Genomic DNA, 12,634 nt, shown 5'->3' with positions numbered 1-12,634 from the left:
CTTGTGCACTGACGTGTCGTAAACGGGGCTGTTCGCAGTGAGTCTGTCAGCACCCGGTACATCACGCCTGTCCAACAAGACTGAAGAGCGCAGACGCTCCAGTCTGCTGCTCTGATACCATCGTTTCCCTCTCTAACAACGTCGCTCTGTAGCATCTTTTGGTGACGTTCCCCGATATGAGATCCTATCCTCAACTTGTCCCTCATAACACATTCTATAATCCCTCGTAGTTTGTCTTTATCGTTTTTTTTAACTCTTATACAGGATGTAACAGGTATAAGTGCATATATTTTTGTATGTCGTACCGTCATATGTACACACATCAGTGTGTTGGTTGTTTTTCCGTTGCGTCGAACGTTCTTCCCACAAACATGTCACAGACTTTATCATCCAATGTTTTCTGCACAGTCGCAACTGCATCACTAAATGGAGTACACTTGTCAGGATAGGCTAACGTTTGTGTGTCCACGCGTCCGCACTTCAACACCCGACCTGCTGCCCAGGGAAAAGTAAGCATTAATGCCTTGATATCACTACAAGTACTTTGGGTACTACCCAACCTAAAAACATATGATTTGTAGTAGCTACAAGTATTAGTCTGCAAATGACGTAAATACTGATGGGATGTTGTGTAGTACACTGTCCTCAGTCAGCAGTTGAGATATCTGCACTTATATCCGTTACACCCTGTATATCTGCCGATTTTGCCATAAGAGGTCTTTGAGAATTTATTTTGAGCACACGCAACCTGCTGAAATCCAGTTTACAAATGGTACTCCAGGGAGATAAACCATTGCCTCCCAGAAGCATTATTCGAGTGCAGATTCGAAGTTTTGTGTACTGGTTTGCATTGTTGAATAGGTTGAATATTATGGTGTATGACATTTTTAAGATCTCAGTTTTTTTTCTGGAATGTATTTCTTTAATTCCAGTACAATATAACAAAAATTGATGTTAGGCTATCGATTTCAGCCTATAGTGAACATCTTCAGATCTCAGTACTTATTTTCAGCCTGAGTTTATGGATCTTTTTATTAAATAGGTTGAGTGTAAATGACTTTGTTCTTTATAGTTCCAGAGATTTTGTTGGGATTTTTTTAGTTTAAGTTCTCATAAGCTGGCCAACGGCTTTGCCGCAGTGGTAACACCGGTTCCCGTTAGATTACCGAAGTTAAGCGCTGTCGGGCTGCGTTAGCACTTGGATGGGTGACCATCCGATCTGCCGGGCGCTGTTGGCAATAGGGGTACACTCAGCCCAGTCTCGAAAACCGACACACGGCTGGGAGAGCGTTGTGCTGACCACATGCCCCTCCATATCCGCATCCAGTGACGTCTACGGGTTGAGGATGACACGGCGGCCGGTCGGTACCGTTGGGTCTATATGACCTGTGTCGGAAGGAGTTTAGTTTTTAGTTTTTTCTCATAAGCTGCGGGTTTCTTCGTACTTTTTGGTTTGTTCTCGTGAATAATACATCGATGTGTCTTATTTATACTTCACTTTTTCTCATATGGCATCAGCATGTTTATCTATTTACACAACCTTTTCATCATTGCATCAAATATTATGCCAAACTTAGTGTATTTGCGTCATTAACGGGTTGTAACAATGAGTTTGAAATTTATCTGGATTTCTTCTACTGAACAATATCGCTGGTAGGACTTACCGCACAGCCGGCCAGTGTGGCCGAGCGGTTCTAGGCGCTACAGTCTGGAACCGGGCGACCGCTACGGTCGCAGGTTCGAATCCTGCCTCGGTCATGGATATGTGTGTGTTGTCCTTAGGTTAGTTAGGTTTAAGTAGTTCTGAGTTCTAGGGGACTGATGACCTCAGAAGTTAAGTCCCATAGTGCTCAGAGCCATTTGAACCATTTGAACTTACCGCACAAGAATTTAAACATGATTTTTTCCTTATTCCTGGTGAGGGGATTTTGTGTTACTATACGTTTCCTGTGTAGTAAGTTGATATCAGTTAGCTGAATTAGCAAAGAAGAGTTGGAATTTTTCGATCTGAACTGTTATTGACTTGGCACATCAGCCCTCATCGTAAACTTTTCCAGTGTCCATGAATAATGGTGCTGAAATGACGTCTTGATATGCGTTTGTGGCAATATGCTCTATTCTTCATAATAATTGTGTTTAGTACGATTATCTGGTTTGGATGATAAACTGTTCTGCAATAAGTTTGTCGTTTACTCATAACCTAATTTGTGGCTATCTTCACTTTCTCTCAGCGTTACAAATTTCCAAATAAGACATATTTTGCACTATTTATGGCAAATGCTATTCGTTCCCTCTATGGCAGCTCCCTAACAGTCCAAATTTACAGCAGTTAGAGTGGTAGTGTAGCAAATGGTAAGTACAGGGGCTTGTCAAAAATATGGGAACACCGTTACAAATGTATCCTTGAACATAAAAACAGATGGTAGCCAAGCCTGCTGGTTATGGTAATGTATTTCGACACGAATGGCACCTATGCAACGTCCTCAATACGTTGCAAGTGTCAGTCTTGGTCAGGAGAGTGTTATGTGTATTTGTGAATGCATTCAAACGTGGTAAAAATGTTTGTACTCGTATGGTAGATGGTATGATAGGTGCTTCCGTAACCATGATAACCGAAGTGTTTGATGTTTCAAAAGACAATATGTAGAATATTTTTACTGCATACAGAGAAAGTGGAAAAACATAATCTGCTAGTCACAAGAACGACAAAAGTGTGTGTCGAGAGATCACGACAAATGGTCATTGAAGAGGGTTGTGGCGAAAACAACGGAGACAACAGCTGCAAAAGTCACTGCATAACTGAAAGTCGTACTCGAAAACACTGTGAGTACCATAACAACACGAAGTGAGGCTCGTAGGGAGAGAATTGCAGGGCGAGCTGGAATTCGAGAACCACAGATCAGTGGTGCAAATGCCCGTAACAGGGAAACGTTGTGCCGAAGCCATTAGACTTGGTCTGTGAAGCGGTGGAAGCGAGTCGGTTGGACGGATGAGTCTTGTTTCACATGGTTTCCTACTTCTGGCCGAGTTAATGACCCAAGATTGGAAGATAGCGGAGGTTCGGTGATGATTTGGAAAGCCATATCGTGATACAACGTGGGTCCCACAGGTACTTTGGAATGTCGCATTACTACCAAGGATTATATGACCATTTTGGCTGATCAGGTCTACGCCAAGATACAATTTTTGTTCCCCAATAGTGATGCTGTGTTCCAAGACAACAAAGCCTTTGATCACACAGCTCGCATCCTCCAGGACTGGTTTTGTGAGAGTAGGATGAACTGTCTTATCGCCCCTGGCTACCAAAGTCACCAGACCTCACTATTATTGATCCTTCGTGGTATACTTACGAGAGAAAGTTGCTTAATCGCTATCCACCTCCAACGTCGTTACCTGAACTTGCCAGTACTTTTCAGGAAGAATGGCATAAGATTCCCCTCAAAACGATGCAATACCTTTATTTATCCATTCCTAGACCACTGGAAGTCGTTTTAACGCCAAACGTTTTGCTACACCGTCTTAGGTGTGGTTATGTGTCGTACTGTGTTTTTGATGTTTCCATATTTTTGTCCACACCCTGTGGCTCACGATTCGGAAAACATTCATTGTATCGTATTTTGTAATGAAATTAATTATTTTTTATTGAGTACTGAAGGGGAAAATAGTTCTTCCAGGGATCCTTCAAAAAAAAGGGCAAATTGCAATACTAAAGACCAATATCTCAAAAAAGTTATTGGACAAGGATGATGGAGACTATCGGCCATGTCCCTATACACGTATAGACTTCAAGGGATGCTACGCGTGTGGCAGTGTGTGCTTCGTGTTTCCCGTACTGTAAACGTTACACGGAAGGAGCGGTAAGTTCCCTTGTGAGATGTATCCAAGAGTTTACAACCTATTGGTTGACTCTAATAGGAATGTACGCTCACGGAATTTGAATGGCAAATCACACCTTTGTGCACAATACCTCTATGGTAGGGTCTGACACTCTGGTTAAATGAGCATGTTTTTGACATTTTCATTCTGTTTAAACGAACCCCTGACGAAATGCACTGCTCTTCTTTGAGTTTTCTCTATTTCCTCTATCAGTTCTACTTGGTAAGAGTCCCAGACTCAGCAGCAGTACTTAAGTATAGATAAAACGACGGTTTCTTGAGTGGACCACACATCGTGAGTATTTCTCCATTGAGTTTCGATTTAGCATCTAGATTTCCTACGAGGAGTTTCATGTGGAACCACTTTAAATTGCTTCGGATACACATACCCAACTGTTTCATGGGTGTGACAGTTTCCAGTGATTGTTCATAAATGGTGTAAGCAAAGAATAGTGGCTGTTTCAGCAAATTTATGTGCGATACGTTACATTTTTATGACTGGGGTCGATTTTTAATACATGCAGGAAGCATTCAACATCTTTAGGTCTTCCAGCACTTTGCTAGGAATTGCTAGCTATGTGACTTCTCTATATACAGGGAGATTATGATAAAAATTCCTGCTTCCAAACGCTGTAAAAAATTACGCTGTTCGAAATGACGTCAAATTTTAACGGAATATTGAATTATTACCTAAGGAGGGGGAAACGTTAAAGAGATAAAAAAGTTTAGATGGACCTGCAATCGTCATAACGTAAGTGGGTCCGTGTATAGATTACAGATGAATTGCAATACGACGGATATGGTGTGAGATACACATTAAACCAATCGTCCTGTGCAATGCGAGTGACGCCAGACGTTTGGCATTCAACAGTCGTGACGCTGTTAGTGAGGTAAGCACATCCACAACATCAACGTCGTACCACATCAGGTGGGAAAATTCGCTCTTTAGCTGACGGGAAACTGTCACAAGACGTGTTCAGTATGCTGTCCATCGTTTTCTGCCACACGTTGCAGTCGAGAAATAGCATGTTCGACGACAGATCGGAGTATCTCAGGCGTCATGATCAGAGAGCGTGGCGCAATGTGCGCCTTCAGTTCAGCTACGTGTGTAGGTATCCTATCAGATTTAGCTGCGTTTCCCCTGTTGAAAGATTCCACTTTATTTTCTATGCTGTGGTCAATTATTTCAATACGTATCGTTCTGGTGTTCGTCCGATGATTGAATGTATCACATACGATTTTGGTTAGTGAAACAGCTTTTCAATACGGAATTTAGTGTTTCGACCTTTTCTTTGACATCTTCGTTTCTGTTTCAGTATCCTCAATGAGTAGATTGCAAAGACGGTGTTTAAAAGTGTACTGTTTTAACGTAATACCCAATCTGCTTATTCACTTTTTAACACTGCAACAGCATTTACGTAGCTTATTCAATCAAATACCAAGTTTGGCTTAGTACATACAATGTCCCAACAGAACAACTAGTCCTGTCACGGAAAAGCCACGTATAACACTCCTGCCTGCTACTGCTATACCATAACCTCGAAATTGGAGGCAGTTTGCAAACAGAATTATTATGTTAGAATAATAGTGGTATAAAGCAACAGAACAGTGTTACCCTCTGAGAGGAATTTTGCTAGGTTGACCGTGTTGTACCTAACGGGAATGGCTTATCGGAATGAAAGTCAGAATTACGTAAATATTCGAACAGTAACAAACAAAATGTTGCCTATCTGCACTGTTCAACGGATAAAGAAAACGGTCGCCAGCCTAACTAGGCAAGAGAATGATTAACATTCTCGTTCAAGAAAATAGTTATTAGTAACTTTAATGGATAAACACAACCTATACTTTGTCACACGCGAGTGCAGTGAACTCTGACACATATATATGTTTACGGTAAGATTGAAACTAACAGTTAGAGCAGCAGAAACTATTTGTAAAATTATAAGAGATACCGAAACACACTATTACTTTCAGGGCTTAAAGAAATTATGGTTTTTATAATTAGTGGTCTTTCACAATAGACAAACTGTGGATCCTTTTATACTATTAATATGCACTTCTAATACACAAGAGAGACAAACACTTAGCAAACATGAGTATATAACGTTTCACAACTGCAGCTTTCCACTTTTACTACAGTGAGACACAAAATTAACATATATGTAAGATATTGACTCACCTTCTGCGATTTACAACAGGCAGTAATGTGATCATTTACTAAGCAAAACTTTATAAGCATCAGTCTTCAGAACTTTTAATCTGAAGTTGGGAACAACACATTAATAAGCAGTTTTACTAGGAAAATTATTTTCAGCAAGCATCATTAACTTTAACTCACTCTCTTGCCACATTAACTTTAACTTTCTCTTTACTATGTTCAAGAGGCATTAATTAGAAAACTGGGTTTTAATGTACTTTCAGTAAGGACACTCGGTAATCACTTTAGTTCAAACGGAGAGGAACCTGAGAGGTGTTATGATGAGGAGAAAAATTAAGGTTGGTACATTAATTCAGATATAAATTACCTAATATTTGAGCACACTAACACATCCAGTAAGCTGATCCTTCACTGTACATCATTATAGTATTACGTTACAGAGATTGCGCAACGTGGTGGCAACTGAATGTTGGTAGGTGGATTCGCAGGCAGAATTGCTGGACTCTGTCATTTCTTGGTGGCGACGACAGATACAAATTCCAGAATAGTTCCAGCTATTTATCCATCCATCCGAGGCATTGGAAAGTAGCAGAAAAGCCTCTGTCGGAACCAGCGCAATATGCATCTTTTACATGGCAGTGCACAGTTTAGAAGCTCGTCCCCGACTCGTTGCTCGTCTTCGACTGACTCTTATTCCACCTTTTCTGCCTAGGCCAACCACAATTTGCGCGCGCTACACAGTTCCGTTCCCGAGGGGAACCACTACACCGTTTACATACAAACTAACTAAGAACCCTAAGTGAGGATCAGCAATTTACATAACAGCAAACATACATTTTAAAAGCGACAGAATATTTGCACATATTGACATTTCTACCAAAAATTAGTCACACAAAATTACATTTATGTACAGTAGGATTTGTTCCCTCCAGTTGAGACAAAGAATGTAAATGACAGCATAGAACCAAATCATGATATCAAAGTTTGTGCAAAGAAAGAAATATACAGTTTTATGCTATCGATTCAATCACACACATTTACAAAAGCTCAGCGATGTAACATTAAATGAAACAAAGGCGAAATAAATCAGTACAACATTAGAGCTATGGTGTTACAACTTTTGACAGTTCGATAGAATGAATTTTGCTTCATAATTAGCTCAAGGCTTTTCGCATGCCTCTCCTTACGTTTTGGCTTTGAAAAGTTATTGTTGGTGTTCAGGGCTTTGACAATGTTAAAATCTGTGCTGACGCTCTCTTTGCTTTTGGAGCAGCTTCTCTACGTGGATACTGAAGTACTACTCAACCACAATATCATTGGGAGTGAGAGCACTTCGGTCGGCTCGTGTGTGTACCTGTGTGCTGGAAGCCCATCAGAACGTGCTCTGCTGTTCGAACGACCATACAATTTGCTCATAAAGCTACTCGGACTTCTACAGTATAAATAACAATCGAAAATATTGAATATGGTTTTTGTTTACTGTCACGTCATTTCGTGTTTCCGACAACGGCCACGGGATGCCGAGTGCACTAATATCATGGTTTGGTAGTATCGATCGAGTTTCCATTACAGCTATGATGGGCACATACCTAATGAGAATAGTACAATAATCTTAAGCTTTGTCCATAGATACTGAATACCTACAGACTCTGAGATGAATTGATGTTGACTGCTCATAAGCTGAAATCCGTTTCTTGTCGCATTTACTTCGTACGTTCCTTTACATTCTCATTAACATCTTTAGTCAGTGTTGCTATATTATCACTGCTTCCCCGCTGTATATTAACAAAGTTGAAAATTCGGGTCTATTGGTAAGCAGAAGATCTATGAATTGGATCTCTGTTTCACTGCTCAATGTAATTTTCAGACAAAGCATTTAGAGCAGTGTTACAGAACAACACTCTTCATTATCTCCAAATGTGCAACACTCAATATGTCACCAAACGAAAAGCCGGCCAGAGTGGCCGAGCGGTTCTAGGCGCTACAGTCTGGAACCGCGCGACCGCTACGGCCGCAGGTTCGAATCCTACCTCGGGCATGGATGTGTGTCTTGTCCTTAGGTTAGTTAGGTTTAATTAGTTCTAAGTTCTAGGGGACTGATGGCCTTAGACGTTAAGTCCCATAATGCTCAGAACTATTTGAACCAAACGTAAATTACTAGAACCTAAAATAAAAAATGATAAATGATAAATACGCTTATAGCAATCGGCATGGTAACACACCAAACGAAACCGTCACATGGGCAATTGTTCAATGCGTCTCGCGTCATATGCTGCACTTGTAACGGTCACATTGCTGTTGCTAAACGGTGTTCACTCGGTTTGTAGAAAACATTTAGCCCAGAAAATCAAGCGACAGTAATATACAATTTTGTAACTTCCTGGTAGATTAAAACTGTGTGCTGGACTGAGACTCGAACTCGGGATCTCTGCCTTTCGCGGGCAACTCTTCTACCAACTGAGCTACTCAAGCACGACTTATGACCCCTCCCCAGAGCTTAATTCCGCCAGTACCTCGTCTCCTACCTTCCAAACTTGACAGAAGCTTGCAGAACTAGCACTCCTGGAAGAAAGGATGTTGCGGAGACATGGCTTAAACACAGCCTGGGAAATGTTTCTAGAATGAGATTTTCACACTGCACCGGAGTGTACGCTGACGTGAAACATCCTGGCAGATTAAAACCGTGTGCCGGACCGAGAATCGAACTCGGGACCTTTGCCTTTCGCTGGCGGAATTAAAGCTGTGGGGACTGATTGTGAGTCCTGCTTGGGTAGCTCAGTTGGTTTAGCCGGCACGGTAGCTCAGCCTGTTCGGTCAGAGGACTGCTTGCTCTCTGTAATAAGCAATAAAAAAAACTGAGTAAAGGAATCAACGATCAACTTGAACGGATGTCTTGTGACGTCCGTCCAGACCAAACGCAACGAACTATATCGAACAAACTAAAAAAAAAAAAAATTGGTACAGCACTTGCCCCGAAAGGTAAAGGTTCCGAGTTCGAGTCTCGGACAGGCACACAGTTTTCATATCAGCACGCACTTCGCTGCAGAGTGAAAGTCTCATTCTGGATATATAATTTTATTCGAAATTTACTCACCAATTGTAAATTCCTTGACATCAGTTGTATTAGGTACAAACATACTATCTATTAGTGACATTTGAAAATTTCCCACACATCGCGAGCGCTCACCTTAACCACTCCGGCTCCCCGGACCGACCCAAACCTCCGTAAGTCACTATGTCTACATCATTATACCATATGCTGTACGTCTATACCTGATACAGTTCATGTCAAAGAATTCACAGCCATTGAATAAATTTCGAATTATTTCGTACAGCCGTGAATCGTCAATAACCGTACTTCGATCTCGGCGTACGAACCATCTGCCGTGTTTTCCTGGTATTCACGCACGTCGTTGCCTGCAGTCGGCGTGTAGCTCATAACATGACCTGACGTTTTATTTGATTGGTTTTTTGTCTGGATTGTTACTTGACAAGTTCCGATCACAGGGGCTAGTACATTCAATAATGTATATAATTATGTGCGCTGACAGAATATTTTCATAGGTTAAATGTCAGATTGCTTCATTATTTGGTGTTTTTCCAATGTGAAATTCAGTAAGCACTAGTTTTTATTCTTTTTCTTATGTTTTATGAAACATGTGATATTCACACCCCTTTGTGGGGATCTAGTCTCTGTATGACATGTAATTTTGGCATGTATGTTTCTGGATTTGTAGTTATTTTTGGTACATTGTCTTCGGTTTATATGCATGTCTCAAGAATACTGGTTTACATCCGCCGAAACCATGGTCAGAGTTGGAATAAAAGCACATTTTTGTTTCTATTGGTTGGGTGCTTTGGAATCATTTATATCGAAAGTGGTTTTTACTATAAAAATTCACGAAATTGAGATCGTTACACCATATAATTTAGTTCATTGCAAGTGATGCGATTATTTGCATCCTCGTGTGTACCAGTACTATCCATTTTTCTCCTTTTGCCCTTTACATGCAATAGCATTTTTAACAAGTTGTTTTTCCTTATAAACATGTTACCAAACGTGTGAGACGCACGAGATAGAAACACATTAATGTTTTGACTTTGGGTGTTCAGCCCAGTTGTTGATTATAATTTATTGGGAAAGTATCGCGTCGAGAAAACGTGAGAGATCATGATAGAAAAACATATTGGTATCCCATTAAACGATACCAGCATGTAACCAACCATAACAAAATTCAAAATGAATTTTATTGAACTGTGTTAAGGCGTATATTGTATGCGTTTTTAGGATAAAACTCTACTGGTGATAGAACGATTGTCGTCTAAACTAGTATGGTGATAAAAGACGAAATGTTAGCATTAGGGCAGGTCCATAAATCCCATACTGATGCTAACACTATCCGCTAGAGATTAATGGAATGTCACTCGTTAATACAGTAAAGTAGAGATTACTTCGTTGCCTGTGGATAGCACTGCAGGTTAATCGTCAGAATTCGCCGTCAAGTGCTGCGAGCAATCATGTTGGATATAATGACTGTCTGGATATCACATTGGGAGACCACATGCGGAGTCGAATCGCACCCAGTGTTCCTTTTGGTCTTCCCCCTTCTTTTCTGTTAATGGGTGTTCTGCATGCCTTTATCTGAACGTCAGGCTTACTGCTAGCATAGAAAATTCTAGAGTACATCTCTGACATTTGGGGTTCTTATCGAATAGGCATAACAGTAGACATCGGAGGAATTGCGAGTCGCGCTGATGAGACAGTAACTGGTCAGAATAGCCCAGACGAAAAGCAATAGTGATAATCTGGTAATATAAGCGGCAATCTTTGAAAGAGGTATTGTTTTCGTGAAGCCCTTCTGGGTAACGTTAGAGACCATGTGCTGCAGGAAGACTGAGCGACAGTTCTGCTGTCTCCGTCGTGTATCTCACCTAGAGATCATGAGAATAATGTATGAGAGATAAGGGCAAGTACTGGAGTATATAATTAGTCACTTTTCCATCGTTCCATACGTATATCGACTAGGGCTGAAAATCCCTAAAACTGGTATGGTGTTCGCTCCGCAATGACTGGAGTATGTATTTGGATGTTAATATACAGGTGGCCCACTGATCGTGACCGATCCAGACATCTCACAAAATAAGCGTCAAACGAAAAAACTACAAAAAACGAAACTTGTCTAACTTGAAGGCGGGAATCAGATGGCGCTATGGTTGGCCCACTAGATGGCGCTGCCATAGGTCAAACAGATATCAACTGCGATTTTTTAAATAGGAACCCCCTTTTTTATTACATATTCGTGTAGTACGTAAAGAAATATGAATGTTTTAGTTGGTCCAATTTTTTTGCTTTGAGATAGATGGCGCTGTAATAGTCCCAAACATATGACTCACAATTTTAGACCAACAGTTGGTAACAGGTAGCTTTTTTAAATTGAAATGGAGAACATAGGTACTTTTGAACATTTTATTTCGGTTGTTCCAGTGTGATACATGTACCTTTGTGAACTTATCATTTCTGAGAACGCATGCTGTTACAGCGTGATTACCTGTAAACACCACATTAATGCAATAAATGCTCAAAATTATGTCCGTCAACCTCAATGCATTTGGCAATACGTGTCACGTCATTCCTCTCAACAGCGAGTAGTTCGCCTTCCGTGGCGTTCGCATATGAATTGACAATGCGCCGACGCATGTTGTCAGGCGTTGTCGGTGGATCACGATAGCAAATATCCTTCAACTTTCCCCACAGAAAGAAATCCGGGGACTTCAGATACAGTGAACGTGCGGACCATGGTATGGTGCTTCGACGACCAATCCACCTGTCATGAAATGTGCTATTCAACACCGCTTCAACCGCACGCGAGCTATGTGCCGGACATCCATCATGTTGGAAGTACATCGCCATTCTGTCATGCAGTGAAACAGCTTGTAGTAACATCGGTACAACATTACGTAGGAAATCAGCATACATTGCACCATTTAGATTGCCATCGATAAAATGGGGGCCAATTATCCTTCCTCCCATAATGCCGACCATACATTAACCCGCCAAGGTCGATGATATTCCACTTGTCGCAGCCATCGTGGATTTTCCGTTGCCCAATAGTGCTTATTATTCGGGTTTGCGTTATCGCTGTTGGCGAATGACGCTTCGTCGCTAAATATAAAGCATGCAAAAAATCTGTCATCGTCCCGTAATTTCTCTTGTGCCCAGTGGCAGAACTGTACACGACGTTCAAAGTCGTCGTCATCCAATCCCTGATGCATAGAAATATGGTACGGGTGTAATCGATGTTGATGTAGCATTCTCAACACCGATGTTTTTGAGATTCCTGATTCTCGCGCAATTTGTCTGCTACTGATGTGCGGATTAGCCGCGACAGCAGCTAAAACACCTACTTGGGCATCATCATTTGTTGCAGGTCGTGGTTGACGTTTCACATGTGGCTGAACGCTTCCTGTTTCCTTAAATAACTTAACTATCCGGCGAACCGTCCGGACACTTGGATTATGTCGTCCAGGATACCGAGCAGCATACATAGCACACGCCCGTTGGGCATTTTGATCACAATAGCCATACATCAACCCGATA

General features: G+C 41.2%; 1 pseudogene; it reads left to right on the top strand.

Annotated features, from left to right (window-relative positions):
* Positions 1-1,120: 1,120 nt before the first annotated feature.
* LOC124723362 lies at positions 1,121-1,238 on the top strand (annotated as a pseudogene).
* The last annotated feature ends 11,396 nt before the right edge of the window (positions 1,239-12,634 follow it).

This window comes from Schistocerca piceifrons, chromosome X, assembly GCF_021461385.2.
Source record: "Schistocerca piceifrons isolate TAMUIC-IGC-003096 chromosome X, iqSchPice1.1, whole genome shotgun sequence".
NCBI classification, from domain to species: domain Eukaryota; kingdom Metazoa; phylum Arthropoda; class Insecta; order Orthoptera; family Acrididae; genus Schistocerca; species Schistocerca piceifrons.
This window is presented reverse-complemented; position numbering and strand designations above follow the sequence as displayed.